Raw genomic sequence first — 16,962 nt, forward strand, 5'->3', positions numbered from 1 at the left:
GCAAGATGTGTAATCAACAAATCTACATTCAGAAGGTGCACTCTACTACCAGTATACACACACACACAGGCACTTAAAAACATTCATTGTTTTCTCCGATAGCAGCAGGAACAAACTCGTAGTATTAAACTGTGTGAGCTGCTGAGACTGTCCCCTAGAAACACTGCCTAATTGGGTTAGGCAGCACCTCGGTTCTTCAAATACAGCCAGCAAAACTTTGCAAAGAAATTTAATCACATTGGAATTAGGAAGCAACAGTGGTAGGTCCTTTCCAAACCAAAGGGAGGCGGAAGACATTGAAAAGAACGTCTTCAGCTTTAAAGTGTGGCCATATTTGAGGACAAACAACTAGAAAACACAGCTTGACATCATCTTCACAGAAGTATACATGACTGCTTCCAGAAAGCTGAGAGACAAATTAACGTATCAGGCCAAAATTATGGGCGAGGCAAAAATAAGAAAGTAAAGAATATGATCCACCTTCTCTACAGCCTAATTAGGAGTCAAGATTCTGTTTTAAATCCTTGTGGTACAATGAGCAAGTCTTCTTTCATTGCCTCAGTGTGCAGGTTTGTAAAATAAGGCTAAACTTCATAGGTTTTATCACACCTAATAAACTCCACTGGTAACTTTTATTCATGAGCTACTGAAAAGGGTTTGTGGTGACGGTTGCTCAGCAGCAGTTGTTCTGCTCTTATGGCGAAGACAAGCACACACATCTTCAGAGCGAGCGCTCTTCGGATCTTCAGACCGAGCCTAGGATATCCGTGCATACAGGAATAACATGTTGAATTACATCAGAAACACCATGCCACTGCCAACATGCGAAATAAGTGTGAGCTTTTTTTAAATACCATTTTGAAAGGATTTATTTTCCATTTTATATTTCTTCCCTTTGCACATATAAAACCAGTCCCATGTGATCCAGGATCGTGATCTAAGCCAAGGCTCAAACTGAAAACTGCTTCTCCAGAGAGAAAGATGGAAGTCAGATCCAGAAAGGGATGTATGCACTTACACTCAGATTTGGGCCAGGAGGCGATAACATCCCTTACAAGCAGGATGTGGCCATGTTCTACCTGTCCTAGCCTTTTACTGCATATGCATTTATGTTGTACTTACATGCTCACTTTAATCCCATATAATCCCTTTAAAAAGTGCATTCCCAACCTTCTTAGTGATTTCTTATTCCCAGCCCTGGCTACTGATTCCTTCCCCCAATGCACCAGCACTAGCAACTGTACGGTGCACCAAGAGACAATCTGCAAATTGAACTAGTACAGGCTAACTCAAAAAATAAAAAATAAAGAGAGAGAGAGAGGAAAAAAAACAGAAAAGTACCTTTCAGACAGACAAATCCTGGCTGAGCCCCAAACCATACCAGTACTTGCATCAGTGCCAGAGCAGTGGCAGGAATGAAGGAAAAGGACATTTTTGGCAGATTAAAGGAAGCTATAAGTTTTCCCCTCCTTAAATGCACGCTCTAAGCATCAGGCTGTAAAGACATGTCCCCCCCTTCTTTGCCCTCTTTTGAGCCAATGAATCTTTCAGTGCTCTGTGGGAAACAGAACGGCTTGAACAGGAGAAATCAGTGATTACAACCAACAGCTAAGTGATTATGACCTTCTCCAGGCAAAAACAGGAACTGAGCTGTGCTGCCTCAAAACTGCAGCAAGGCTGCACAAGGCATAACTCTAAGTCCATCGCTGGATGCAGAATTACCTGCTGTCACATCAGCTGATACTGAAAGGTAGGGTTAGACTATGAAAATATCCACAAATCCTTTATATATATCCTTGTCTGAAAGGAGAAATAGATAGGCAGTGGGAAAAGCTACATGAACTGTTGCATCTCCTCCTGTTGCAACCCTGCCACCCAGCACCAAATCATCAGCAAATGCTGGGGGAAAGCTGTATTATTAAATAATGTTTGCTTTCAACAAACTAAACAACGCCAGGTTACCCCTTCCTTGAAAACGTTTGAGAGGCACGTATAACAGCATTGACACTATACTGACTTTTTTTTTTTTTTTTTTTAATTCAAATACAGAAACACATGCCTAAAGAAAAGAGCCCTCTTATGTTCTCCATAAACAACTGCTGATTGCTGCAACATCCGTTCTGCCGCTGGTTGAACTCCTGGAGAATGATTGCAATTCGATTACAGAGCAAGGGAATCTCAGTATCATTGCTTTTCCTTCTATAAAAGGAATATATATATGAAAAGAAACATGTGGCCCTACTGTATGCATGCACACATACATTTTTGGGGAAAAAAAATAAAAGAAAAACAGTAGCCTTGCACTTCAATTTCCTCCTTTATTTATAGTCTCTCTTGACTAGCTTATCCATGAAAGTTTTCTGCTGTGATGCTGAGTATGAAACAAAGGAAATCACAGAGAGGAAGACAGAAGTATCAAAGCCATTTCTAGGAATTCATTTTCTCCCGGAAGTGTTTCTAATTCAGCATGTCAGGAAAATGCAGAAGGTGTGCTATGTTGCTAATCATTCTGTAAACATACTGAAGAGACAGAGGCAGTCCTCCTCGTATTCCTGCCCTGCACCTACCACTACGTCGTGGCTGCCTGCTGAACTGGGTCAGTGAGCTCACTACAAGCCTGACAATAAATAAATAAATAATAGTAAGAATCCAACAACAAAGAAGATTCTGATTTATTTTTTATTTTTTTTTATTTTTTTAAAACTGTGCTGCTGTTCTGAATTCAGTATATGACCAAGCTAACAGCTGAGCTAGTACAGAGGAGAGGGCAAAAGAGCAGAAGGCAGGCTGCAGAGGATGCAGGATGAGATTGCTTCCTTGTTTGCTGCTTGTTTTTAAGATAATGCTGTCTGTGAAAGTAATATATTAATCAAACCAAAGCCTTTTTTTTTTCTAGGACAATTATGAACAACCACCAAGGAGACTAAAGAACAAGCAGTTTGTGCAGCTGTCACACAAAAATCTTATCACCCATCTTCTGGCAGGAGAAATTGGTATCTAAGAGGGGTTTTCAGCCATCAGGGAGAAACATAAGAGGGCTGAGTCATGAGGATGGCGTTGCAGAAGAGGACAAAGAAATATTAAGACCAAGCTTTTAGGATCCATAGTATGTTGGGTAAGAACAACATGGAATAAAACTAAATATATTGGGAATGTAATGGGAAAGAAAACTAGACATTTTCTACTTTCATTTTTAAAACTCCTAGCTTATTTATGTTTTCATAGTTAAATGTATCTGACCCAATTTTTGCACATCTTCTAATTTTAAATTCTCTGAATTGAATTTGGCAAAAATATTCACAATAGTAGTAGATACAGTGCTTGTCAGTTAATCTGTTTATAATGAAATAGCTATATAAACATTTTTTTTTCCTGAAACAACATAAATCTAAGCCAGAGCTTAGGAAAAAAAAAAATCTATGAAAACCTCTACATATTTGCAGCAATATTCATTTTTAATGTGCTGATCATGTATGTTAATGTAAAAATCAAGATTTCATTTAGACTGGGGGATAATATTCAGCCTTCCAATTGATCATGAAACAACAGTTTGGAAGTCTCTGTCATGTCATTTCTGTTATGTTAAAAATAAAGCTGAACTGAAAATAGTTTAGCTCCAGTTAAAGAAACCCTTAACATCCACACTGTTTTTGCAGTGCTCTCACATTTGTTGATGCTGGGTTGGCTGAGGCATTACATACAAAACCCAGCCTGCCTGGCTTAGATCAGAAAACTGAACCTGCACTTTAGGCTGCTCGCAAAGCAGTGCTACTCCACTAAGTGTCCAACTTTCAAAGCAACGGAGAGAAGGTCGTGACATGCTGTAAAGACCATCACAAAGATAGCCCGTTCGGGTGCCTAACCTCAGACGAGATCCCTTGTAGATGGTTTCATTTATTTTCCTCCATTAGCTGGGTATGAAACTGAAGCACCGCAGAAAAAGTGCTTCCTAAGTCTTCAGGCTTCAGTGAACTGCTTGCGCTCAGCAGGCTAGAGCCCACACTTTTTTCCATCTTAGGTACCTAATGGTTGTTCGAGTCCATTTTAAGTAAATGCCTTAAAGTCTGATCTGTAGATTGTAAGTGTTTTTACACCAATGTGTAATCAAGTGTTGTAGGTACAGTTTAGGCATTGCACGGAAGCAGAGTCACTGAGCTTGACATAAACATCCAAAAAGTTGTTGAGTTCTTTTTAATTGTATTTTTATTCCTCTCATTAACATTAAAAAACCAACACCATAACCTGTTACTCCATTCTGTAATAAGCTATGTGAAAGAAATATAAAATACATACAGAGTCAAGATTCTCATACTAAGTCAGACATAAATCATCTTTAATCCAGTCTCACAATAAAAACTCAACAAAAGGTGCTAATGGGTGTTCCATACATCACGTTGCCCACAAAGACCAGTGCTTGTTTTGTGCATCTATTATGTAATTTAAACAACTAAACTTGAATTGCCAGATTAGTACTATGCAGCAGTTAGAAGGTGTGTGTACTGCATTAAGTTAGCCTTTCCCATCTTAATGTTTGAATTAATTTTATCAAGTGCCTGGTGTAGGACAACTGAACTCACTTAAAAATGATTTAATAATTTGAAATAAGAACTAAAAAAAAAAAAGGGGGGGGGGTTGGTATGGTCCTTTCTTTGTGATTTGCATATTACAAAAAGCTAACTTCCCAAATGTAAAATACCTCTTCTCAAGAAATACCTTAAAGTTTCCAACACAAAGGGTCCTCACTGGGCTCATCCATTCCTACAAATCCTCTCGATGTGTTAACAGGATCTTACACAAGCAGGGTGGATAAGACTGACCCCTTACAACAGGTTATAAAAAATAAAATCAGATCATGATAACTGATTAAAATAAGAATGCTATGATTTAAATTCTGAGCCCATTAAACCCAACTGCTCTTGCAACTGTGGTCAATGAAGTTAACAACACTGAACTCCAATGCAGTGCCCAAACTAGCAAATCCAACACCCCCAGGAAGGATTGCAAGGAGTGCTGCCAGCAGGCACAGAAGCACAAAATCATTTAGGCTGAAAAGGATTTCTGGAGGTCATCCTGCCCGAACCCCTGCTCAAGATGGGTCTAATTAAATCAGCTCTGTGCTAGTAAGAAGTCTTAACCTCCGAATCGGGAGGCTGCAAGCAAAGCACTTATTGGGAATGGCCCCATGAACACGTCCCTAGCCTTAAGTACAGAACCATGCCCAGGAATCATCTGGGAAAGCGCAAATCAGTATAGCTCCAACCATTACCCAGTTGCTCTTGAAGAACTAAGCCATACAGACGACTGTGCCCCATTATGTTGCAAAGTTACAGCACACTGTTTAATACAGTAGCAGAGGCGTAGCAGAGGCGTAACCTAATCATGCCACCTTTTGGATGAGAGGGCTCTTTTGCTTACTGAACAGTAAGGTTTGACTCTGAGGAGCAGAGTGCAGTCAGACTGCTCGGTGCTTTACGGTCACTCCGTGAAGACTGAATGTTTTCTAAGTATTTATTCAACCTGCAATGACGAGGTAGACATAGAGGGATGTATAATCCCATACCAAGACAAAAAGATGGAAAAAGCACACTGATTATTCCCAAGCTCTCCTCCTCTTGAGCAGAATACCCCGTGGAAGCAATGAGCCTCAGCCTGTGTTCCACTGATCGCAGGCACGATGACTATTCACTACACAATCTCGTTGAAGTCACTGGACCTACAAACTAAATACATTACGTAGAGATTTGCAGAATTAGGCTTAATAACAAACACATCAATATCACCCAATTTCCTATTTTTGTCCTAAATTCACACTTAAGAACTCAGGAGCAGAGTTCAAGAAAACCTCTGTAACAAAGCAAAATGATGCCCTGTAAATCACATGATAAAAAACACAGAACTTTGAAGAAAAAATTGAGACTATTCACTGGTAAAAATATTTCAGTAAAATACCCTTATTTTTGCAGGCTTCTTTGAAAAATGAGGCTTTCAAATAAAAAATAATTGAGATGGCATTTTTAAACTTTCCCTGGATAAATAAAATTTGATGTAATAACAATCACGGTGAAGCAACCAACACAACATTTCCATCAAATAGGTAAATTCAAAATATTCTGCGTAAGATTGCTGACTGAGTTTGAATGACTGTTGCCATTTTGACTGAGTGAGTTTGTCACTGCGGACTTTTTGAGTTCTACCTTCTGACGATGACATGCTATCATATGGGGGAGGTGGCGGGGGAACATCACCGCTCAGGTCCATCCTTTAACGAGCGTCTAAAATCTAAGCAAGATGTTTCAACTCTGTTAGGCGGAGAAAAGAAAAAAGATGCTTATGTAAAACAGTAGAAGATATTAAATTTCTATTATTCTGTTACTAATTCCGCACTAAGTGAGAGTTGACTTATGCAGCTAATATTAAATTTAGAAATTAAATACATGTCCATATTGTATGCAGCCTAGCTGGAATTCACTAGATTAAACATACTAATTAATTTGGTCATGGTGTGTTTTGTATTATAATTCAGCATTTATTTATGAGGTCCACATATTCAGTTTACTGAATTTAATGACTGCACTGTTCTTAAACATATCATTAGAACTGCTAACATTTTGTATCATTAGCCCTATATCATTCTGTAATTAACATAACATTATCAAAAGAATAAATGACTATGCATCTACGCATTTTAAGCCACTTAAACATTTCTAAATGTATTTATAACTATTTCATGCAAAGTAAGAGCTGATATTCCATTTTTACTCTAAGATATTCTTCACTTGAGAGAAAAGAAAAACCCAGCTTCTCTGATCGCTTACCAAGTTTCCTGTACAATACAGTAATCCATAATGTATCTCTGGGTTATCAGGTATTTAGACAGATTGCTACCTCTTATTGACTGCATGAAATATGTGAAAGATGAAAACAGGCTACAAACATGAATATTTCATTACAAGGTGGGTCTTATTTCATGGTCTAATAATACACAAATTACCAAAAACTTTTGAAAGATGATGAGCATTTCTACTCCCAGAGTTCGTGGAGATGTCACCAGGGACCTCAGACCCTAAGCGTGTCAGGGGTTTGTCATCTCAACATCTTGGCCTCTGCCAAAAATCACACATTTCTGCCATTGTCAGACAAAGAGGGGAAAAAAATTCCTCTAATAATTTTGTTCTATGGTGCCTATTAAGTCAAACCGAATGGTCAACACATGCATGCGCGCACACACATATACATAAAGCTGCCAGGAAAGCTTTCATTCATCTGCCAGCAGGTTCTATAAAAATTAAATTACTACTTCTGAAGATTAAACAATTACAAATACTGTGTATTACCACAGCAAGCAGCAAAGTGAGACATGAAAAGCTGTAAAGGAATCCTTGCTACCGCCTATACAATCATACACAAAGTGATCTGTTAAATCAGGCCCAACACAAAAGAAAGAAAACCATAATGCTGAAGGACTCCATTGCCCCCAAGTCTTAATTTTCTAACTAGCTGCAGATGAAGGGAAATCACATTTAGAGATGTGTCTGAACGCCTACCACTCCAATTTCCCAAATACGAGCTAGAACTGCCCCATACGCCCAAAGACGTGTTTAGTTAAACCTCAGACAACCATTTGTGGAGAAGCTGTGTTTCTCCAATTCCGCCCTCACTACAAGACTGTAATGCATCTACCTTCTGAAATGGGAACAATAGCGAGCAAACCTTTCAGTAACCATTGACCAAACCTCAGACTTCATCCAGTGCCGCCCTGTTTGCTGCTGAAGGAGTAGGCAAGTGCTCACTGCCTGTACCCACACCGCCAGCAGCACCCAGCCCTCCTTTGACTACAGCTGCCTGGGTCCGGGCTAGGGTATCCAGCCTGCCCACCTGCGGGTCTGGGCCAGCGCTTCAGGGGAGCATGCAGACACCAACTTCTTGGTACTTGAGTAAAGGATGTCTTTCCAAGAAAAACTGGTTTAATAACATGCATTATTTTCTGCTTTGCCAAGCTCGCTAGCAGGTTTTTCTCTGTTAATGGGAAATAGGGAATGCCTGAACCACAGCGCCTTCCAGGGGCACCAAAGCCCATTCAAATTAGCCATGCATTTTGCAACAAGGGAAGACGTCAACTCTGCACAGAACAAAGGAGTTAAGGGAAATCTAGACCTAAAGTGAAACCTGTCTTACGAATATAGGCCCTACGTCTGGCAAGGTAAATGATCGTGTCTCCACTGAGGAGCCATACTAGCGGGGCATGTCCTCGCCTCACACATCTACACGGTGCCATTCACAAAAACAAAAGCTCCCCGCCCACCCCAGCCTCCTGAATGTATAGGCAGACGCAGAACTGGCACAAAAACGCCCAGCAATACAATCTGCCTTTCGATTTTTGCTAGACAACAGTGACACTGTTCACTTCCCTAAACCTACTCAGAACTCATTAGTCTTATAAGCATTTCATCGATAGGAAAAAGAGATTTAACTAAATGAGCAATTTGCTAAGATGTGGCACGTAGCGTTTGTTATTTCTGTGCTGAAGATGTATCACTGCACCTGTCATCGCACCGCAAGCTGCTCAGGCCAAGTTCTGGTCAGTTTATTTCTGTGGCACTAGAAGCACCAAGTTTCAGGCTGATTTCTTTAGAAAGGTCAGACAAACGTCCAAAGAATTACAATAAGAATGGACGAGGCCTTTGAAGGAGGACGCAGGCTTTCATTTGCTAATCTGAAGTAACACTTATTAGCACCGATGATTTCTTCAACCACTCCACAGTCACCCACCCCACGACCCAGACAATCGTAGGATTTGGATGCATAGAGGACTAGGATGATTTAGGGAACTATTGTTGCCTCGTGGTAAATTATGTGCTGTTTACGTTTTCTTCTTGGCTTCCCTCTAAAAAATTCTAACATACAGTGACTATTACAATCCCTGGCAAGAAAAGTATTTGAAATCTATATTTCACCCATTTTAGCATTGGCAGGAGTTTTCTTAAGACAGCAAAAACTGTCAAGACTCAAGTACGGAAATAAAACACATTTGTTCCTTTGTATTTTGCTTTAACTGCTGTCAAAAAATACTATTAGAAATTCAACACAACGTTGGAAAATAACACCAACAGCACTATTGATTTCAATATGACACGTTTCAAGTTTCGTATCAACAAAGACTTGGTAATATTTGCCATTTTCTCTGGATGTTCCTCTATGTTGACACGGGTAAAATTAAAGTTGTAATATTTCATTTTATTTTTAATAAACTGTTGTTTTATACTTCTGCAATTTAGGTGCAGAAATACAGATATAAAGGTTACACTAGGAAGTGAAAACTGGGGCTAGACATTAGAGTTTTCTGTTTAACTTAATATGCTTAGAAGATGTATTAACTCTTAAAAATGATTTATGTCTCTGTGTCAGAGGAAATAGACCTCTAAAAGTCATTTCAGACAAATTTGTGACAGGAAAATTCCCTCCTCCTCCCCCCCACCCCCCATGCTAAACATCCTTCCATACATCAGAGCATACTGTAACTGTGCCTCATGAAGTGGTAATTTCAGTGGGAAGCTTAAAATGCACATTTGCACGAGACTCAAAAGGGGGGAAAAAAAGAACAATAACTCCTTGATTTTCTTTTCTTCCCCCACAGAAGCAGATTACATGTATATAGACTGTCTTTAAAGAGAAATACTCTCCTTCCTTTTGAAATACATTATTTTTAAGAGTAAACAAAGTTGGCAAACCTGTTTTGCACTATATATTGCTACAATCATTCTAGTGTTTTGCCAGGGACAAAAACTACTACTACTAATAAAATAAAATATGGAAACAAAGACTTCGATATTACATAATTATAATGCATAGCTAAGACATTAAGATTTTCATTTTAAACATTTACCGCCAAGTGTTAAAAAAAAAAATTAAAATGAAAACAAAACAGGGAAAAGTGAACAAAAATAATTTAACATGTCTTTTCTCATGTTGAAAACTGTTTCTGTTTCCTTTTATACGTGAAGATTGCATTTGCATTCATGAAAGCCTACTGTACAACCAAATCAAAGTTGCTACTTCAACCTATAACATTGATGTACCACATGAAAGAGATTTTAACACAAAGAGATACTCCAGACTCCCAGTCCAGCAGTACAGAGCACTCCTGGCAATCTACTGATTCCGGTGCCTTTGCAGGGTGCGTTAGTCAGTGCTGAATTTGGTACAGCACTTTCCAATTTCTAGCTTAGCGTTTTGCTTTCTCTATTTCTAGACACTCGTGTTTACAATTAACTTCTTGCAGACACAAACATACACATCAAGGATCAACAGCCTCAAAATCTGTTGCACCGATAGATGATGCAAAATTTAAAACAATTAGGTCAGCTAGTCTTGAACTTCTGTGCTGGATTTCAGTCTAAATTAGAAAAGCACACCTACTCCTAGGCAAGACCCGTAGCAAGTATATGACAGAACATTGTCAGGTTTAAATTACTTCTCAGTCTTGTGTCATTTACCTATCATCTCTGTATAAAAACTATTTTACAACAAAAGCAAATGTGCTGTAGGATGCAGTATGTATCATGCAAACAGGCATGCAGCTAAGGCGGCGATCTGAGATACCAATTGTGTTGTAGTTTATTCTGGAATATGTTTTAAAGAGTGTTCCCTTTGTGTTACACCAGTAACAGCTATTTCTGTTGCAGAACTACAATGAACCTGTACTAATACAATGGTTCTTCCACAGCAAATGAATGAGTTAAGTGGTGTGGAGAAAGAGCTCAGGGGTTGGTATTTGTAAATAGTTTGTAATTTTATTGGCTTCTGATCTGCATAAAGCTGGAAGTGTTTTTTGCAACATTCTGTACACTGTTTACAAGCACGTATAAACTAACAGGCTAATTGGTTCAATACAGAAACAAACTTAAAAAGCTATTGAATGCAATTAGCGTCCCTTGTAAGAAATACATAAATAACTACAATTTAGACTGAAACCACTATCCTGGTAATATACATACACACGAAAACCTCTCAAGGATTGCATTTACTGTTTTCAGAGGTTTCTCACTTTTTTTTTCCCAAAGAAGTTTGCCTTTTTTTTCTTTTTAACGTATTTTTCTCCCACTATCCAGAAATCAGTTTTTCCTGGACTTTAAATATTAATGCCTCACACTCAGCAGGAGCGTGTGACCATATACTGTTGGTTAGGAAAGAAATGGTGGTGAGGCTGAGACCAGAAGGTGCACAGAGAGAAGACTGCGCACATATTTCAGCAGATATCGAAACAAGTACTATCCTTGCTGGTTTTCAAAGGAGGAAAAAAAAAAAAAAAAAGCATTAATAAATCTTTCACTGCCTGTGTAGGCAACACGCAGTTACGCTTTGTTGTCTGAAACTCGCCTCCTAAGTTTTGATTTTAAAAAGTAAAGGTAATTATTCTTCTTATTCTTCAGAACAATCTGGCAGACGTGCACGGTTACAGCACGTAGCGATGCATGAAGATGCTACGCGTGCATTGTACCTGTCACTCCAGTCTGTATGCGAAGACCAACGCAGCAGTTGGAGGGGCACCATTTGATCGAGGTTTTTCCTGTTTTCCATAAGAGCACACCATTTCTTCCTAACTACTCTGCTGAGCTTCATTCAGCCTGCAGAAAGGGCACCTGAGTCGCCTGACCCTGCACCCAAACTGTGGGAAGCCATAACACTTGTTTTGAAACAAATCACTTCTCAAGATGGAGCAGGCTTGCTATCAATCACTAACAAGTTAATTCTACATAATCAGGCAGGTTTGGATGCAGACTGATACATTGTGAAATGCTGTATCTAAAATTGATTAGAACAGCACTCAAAATGAATGCAGCCCTCCAAACCACTTCTTTGCTCAGAAACATTAATCTCAATTATAAGGAGAGCTTCATAATGGTAATGCTTGGTATGAAAAAACTATGAAATAAATCAGGTTTTATAAGACACAGTAATTAATCAGTTTTAGAACTAAGAGAAGGAAAGGTTGTTAAAGTGCACATTTTCACAACAGCACTCTTTAAAGCCTCTGTAACCTTCAGAAATTAAACGATTTTTTTTCTTTTTCAAATTGCTCAAATGACAGTGTGGATGTCCACCTTAACTTTGAGTTTATTTTACCACAAACTTTGCAGATTACACTATGCTATTATAAAGTGAAAGCATTTACTTTGATTACAAGGTTCTTCTCAGCCTAGTAACAGGGATCATGTGCATATATCCTGAAAGAACTTACATATTTCAACCAGCTAGCCTGGGAAAAAAAAAATTAATTAATCAAACCAAGATTTTTATTACAACATGCTAAAATTATTCCTGAGAATTTTTTGTGCTATATTAACTACACCAACTTGCAGGAACATTTTGATGCTTTAAAATGCTCAAGTCACACTACCACCACATCTGCTACAACAGTACGCCTATCAAAGAGTTTACATGTATTCATTTAATAGAGCAGGCTATACAGTAATGTTATTCTTAAAAAACAGTAATAATATTGCATATATTAATCAAATTATTACAATCTCTAATGGCTGGTACCACGGTTCAAACCTGCCTCTAACTCTTGAAGTACAACATACTTGTGTAAGATTTTGCCAAATTCTGTAAATTTCTCTTCAGGCATTTTGTATATTCTTTCATATGGTGCCAGAGAGATGCGCTTCTTCTAACAGAAACACGAGGATCGACTCTCAGTACAGCACGCGCAGCATCACTTCAAAATAAGAAAGTACTTCTGACCTGAAGCCTTAGCAGAGGTCTCTGGTGTTTTCTTTTAAGTCTTCACAAACAGCACCTGATCCTCCAAGTTGCTGAGTACTCTCAGTTTTTATTGGGCCTAATCCAAATCTGATGCGAGTCAGCGGGAGTTTTCGCTCCCGTCTACACGGGCTCTGCGTAAGACCCACTGATTGCAGCCGGAGCTGAAGGTACGAGGAATCTCCCCGAGCCCAGCCTGTGCCCTAGAAACTGCTGGGACTGCAAGATGACAGAAATGTACTTTCTAGTTGATTATTGCTGCCTTTTCTGGTATTTTATGGGGTCTGTATCAAACCCGTGGTTTTAATTTGTGGATTGATTTGCAACTTGAAATCCAGTTTTTATTACTAAATCCTTTTTGCCTTTTCTATTCAAACAGCGAATAATTACTCCTGGACTCAAAGAGATTTGACTGAAGTACTGCTCTTAACTTGCAAACTGGATTATGAATGTAATTCTGGATTTTTTCACCTCCAATAATTATTAAAAGAACTTCCTCAGCACGGTCGAGCATTTCTTCTACCAAACAATATCTCTCGTCTCAGTGTCCGCTCACATAAACTCATTTAATTCCACTTTTTAATCAGAGGTATACATCTAATACTTCAGTACTGTTGGTTTTTTTTCCTCCTCCCCTGATTTCCCAGACCACTGAAAATACCCCAGCAAGTCCATAATGGCTGAGGTAGGAATTGTAATGTAATGGGTTGGTAAAAAAAAAAAAAAAAAAAAAAAGATTTCCTCAGATTTAAGATGTATTTAGCATATATATTCATACCTAGGTAGGGCCCTTTCTTCTTAACTATTCCTACGTTAAAGCAACGTACACTTTATAAAAAAATCTTTCCTTACATGTGACGTTCAGCCAATGTGCTAGATACGAATGCACCAATGCTCCTGATCGAGGCTTGCATTATTTCAGAGAATTGCAGCTGTGTTTCTCACCCCGAGACTCCCGTTAGGTGGTTTACATTTAACTCTCCTGCAGCACAGCTGGCCCCAGAAGCGCAACGCCTGTCCTGCAGCACCCCTCCGCACTCGAGCGGCTTTGGGGCGGAGGCAGCCCCAGGGTGGGATTTTAGGGCTTCAACAGGGCGATGCGAAACGCCTGGCACCGAGGCTATCAGACGGGACAGGCAGCGCCCGAACAGAGTCACACAAGCATCCGTCTAAGGGAGCTGGCAGTAAGGACGTGTAATAGCGAGGAAGCGTAGGGACGGTAAAGTTTTCTCATTAAAAAAAATAAAAAGTGTTTTAAACGTAAAGATTTAGCTGAGCCCAGGACGACGCATCTTACAGAAATAGCTCCTGTTAAAACTTTTAACAGCGTGCGAGCACATAAAAGCGTCTTTCCCCGTGTTTTATCTCGCCGCATTGCTCTGCTGTAGAGCAACTTCCCCACGTCAAACTTTTCGGCACGGGAACAACGAAACCGCCCCGGGCGCCCGAGGGGGGGACGCGACCCACCCCCGGCGGAGAGCAGGCAGCGCAAGTGGCCGCGACCCCAGCGGGGAGCCCAGCGCTGCCCCTGCTCGCGGCTCGCTTTCCCCGGGTCCCTCCGCTTCCACCTCGCCGTGAATCCCCCCGGCTCCTCGGGTCCCCTTCCCCCGCGCAGGTTGCGCCGGGGCAGCCCCGGGGAGCCCCCGCTGCCAGCCGCGGGGCTCGGGACCCGCCGCCAACTTCCCGGGGCCACCCGCTCCGCATCGCCCCTCGCCCTCACGCCCCCGGGGCCGGCCAGGAGCCGGGCCGGGAGCTCGGCACCGGGCTGCGGGCAGGGCAGGGCAGGGCCGTGCCGAGGCCCCCGCGTCCCCCCACCCCCGATCCCGGTCCCCCCTCAGCCCCTACCTCGGGCGGCCCCGCCGTGAGGGTGCGCGGCGCTGGCCGCGGGCGCACTGCGAGCCTCGGCCGCCTCCGCGCCTCAGCAGCAGCAGCGGCGGCGGCGGCAGCGGGTGCTAGCGGCGCAGGGCGGCACTTTGTCAGGCCGGGCGGGCGGGCGGCAGCGCGGGGAGGCAGGGCGGGCGGCGGGGAGGGAGGGCCGGGGGCCGGCCGGGGGAGGGCCGACGGCTGGCGGCCCCGCTGCGCGCCCCGCGGAGCTGGCTCCCCCCGCCTCGCCCCCCTCAGCCCCGGCGGGGCGGCGGGAGGAGGAGGAGGAGCCGGGGAGGAGCCGCCGCCCGCACCCGGCGCCGTGGGCACGGACCCGGCTGCCGCTGCCCCCCGCGGCCCCGCCGGGGTCCCCCCCGCCGCCAGCGGGACGGCTCCTCCTGCCCAAACTTTCCCCGGCCGTTCACCTGCCGCGGCTCCGCTGCTGAAACGAGGCGAGCCCCTGTGCCCCGAGTGCCGCCTCCCGCCCGCGGTGCCACCGAGCAGCCCCGAGGGGCTCCCTCATCCCTCCCTCCCCTTGGCCCTGCCCGAGAGGCCGGGTGCCAAACCCCTCACCGGGCTGGGAGCCGCAGCGGATGCTGCAGGGAAAGATGAAAAGTGGGAGAATAATAATAATAATAATAAAGACACCCGCCCGCATTACGAAGCGCCGTTATGCAGCGGGTCTGAGCGAGGGAAAGCCACGCGTGTGGCGGAGGTGGTGCAGCCGCTGCGTGAGCTCCTGGCACCGAGCGCACGGGGAGCTTTGTCACGGCGACGACAACTGGTCCTGACCCCAGGAAAGCGGCTGCTGCGCTGCCCAGTGACTCCTGTGAGGGAGAGGTTTACCCGAGGTAACCCATGGGGCTGCCAGGAGCCAGCCGCCCTTTGGGGAGGCAGGGGGCCCGAAAGCCTCTCCGGGCGGAGAGCCGGGCAGCGCAGGTGTGACCTTGGCTTTCAACTCAAACGTGCCACGGGGGTTTTGTCCTTAGAAGAAAGCACTCCCGAGTGCCAGAGCGCAAACCGCACGAAATTTCTTTGTTGCAAAACACGCGCAGCGAGGTAAACGTGAAAAATCTTCACCCTGAACTTAGCCACACACCGTGACTGCACTTGCAGGCTGCACGAACCAGCGCTTCTGCCAAACTAAGAGCAAGTCTCGTAGAGGCAGGGCTTCAGATACAGTTTTCTTCCTGGGATTTTTTTTTTTGCTTTTGGCTTACAGTCTCCTAACGCCAAATTTAAAGTTGTGTTTTGCAAATGCAAACGTAAAAAGTGGCATATTTTTGTGCTAATTTGCACCACCTTAGCCAAAGCCATTCATCCGGCGCTAAACTGAACTTTTTGCCGCCCCCAAACGAAGTGGCTCTAGCTGCTCCTGTATTATAAAGAGAAAGAATACACAATTTCTTCCTTGTGCAAAGCCCACCGGATAAACAACAAATGTCAGATACTTATTAATACGCATTTGAAGTTCAGACTAAGTTATTTTGGTACTCTTTCCGCAACGCGAGTCGCATTACTGGGCTTACCGAAGTTTAATTAAATTTCATCCTTCAGCCTTTAAACAACCCTGAGAAGTGTGCGGCCACGTTTGTGCCGGAGCTTTGCGGGAAAGCGCCCTCCTAATGCCAGCTCCCCGCTGGGACCGGACCCTCCAGCCTGCCTTACTCTCTTCCCATTTGGCGCAGAGAGAAGGAAAAGCCGCGCACGCCTGCCTCCCTCCTCGCCTACCAGTTTGTTTGTTTTTTTTTTTTCGAGGGGAACCCTCCGAGTTTTTTTCGAAGGGAACTCTCCGAGGCGGCGCCAGCCCATTCCCAAACTTCCCAAACCTCTCGCCCCGCTCCCCCTTTCCCCCCTGCAGCCCGCCCGGCTGCCCCGCGCAAGCCCCGCGCAAGCCCCGCGCAGCGCCGCCAGCGGGCCGGGAGGTGCGGGGCCGGCTGCGGGACCCCGCCGCAACCCCCCCGGCCTGGGAAGGGGTCGGGGGGCGCTGGGAAGGGGAGGGGGGGTCCAAGAGGCTGCCCCCAGCCCGGGCGGCTGCCGGAGGAAGGCGCCCTCCGAGTTGCGCGCAACTGGAGAATGGAGCTCCTGATCCGATCGCTGACAGAGCCATAAAATTAAATAGCTGTCTGCAGAGGGAAATATGTCTTAATTACCTTAATTAAAGCGAGATTGGGCCTTACGCACATTCATTTTGAAGCCACTAAATGTACTGATTATCATACAAATCAACCTTTAAATGGGGGTCATGCGTTTCCACTACATTAGTTTGTGTTGCGCCGCGTAAAACAAAGCTCCGTGCCGGGCTGACCTCCGGTGAAACGATGCACTTGAGCTGCA

General features: G+C 43.4%; 1 protein-coding gene across 4 annotated transcripts in view; it reads right to left on the reverse strand.

The window, feature by feature from the left end:
* The window catches only part of TENM3 (teneurin transmembrane protein 3), a 430,195-nt gene extending 415,475 nt beyond the window's left edge, over window positions 1-14,720 (reverse strand). For all 4 annotated transcript variants that reach the window (XM_084286636.1, XM_084286635.1, XM_084286634.1 and 1 more), the window contains exon 1: window positions 14,608-14,720. The gene's annotated coding sequence lies outside the window, so the exon portion shown is untranslated. The remainder of the gene's footprint in view (window positions 1-14,607) is intronic.
* Window positions 14,721-16,962: the final 2,242 nt, after the last annotated feature.

This window comes from Netta rufina (genome assembly GCF_964035555.1).
Source record: "Netta rufina genome assembly, chromosome: 4".
Classification (NCBI taxonomy): Eukaryota; Metazoa; Chordata; class Aves; order Anseriformes; family Anatidae; genus Netta; species Netta rufina.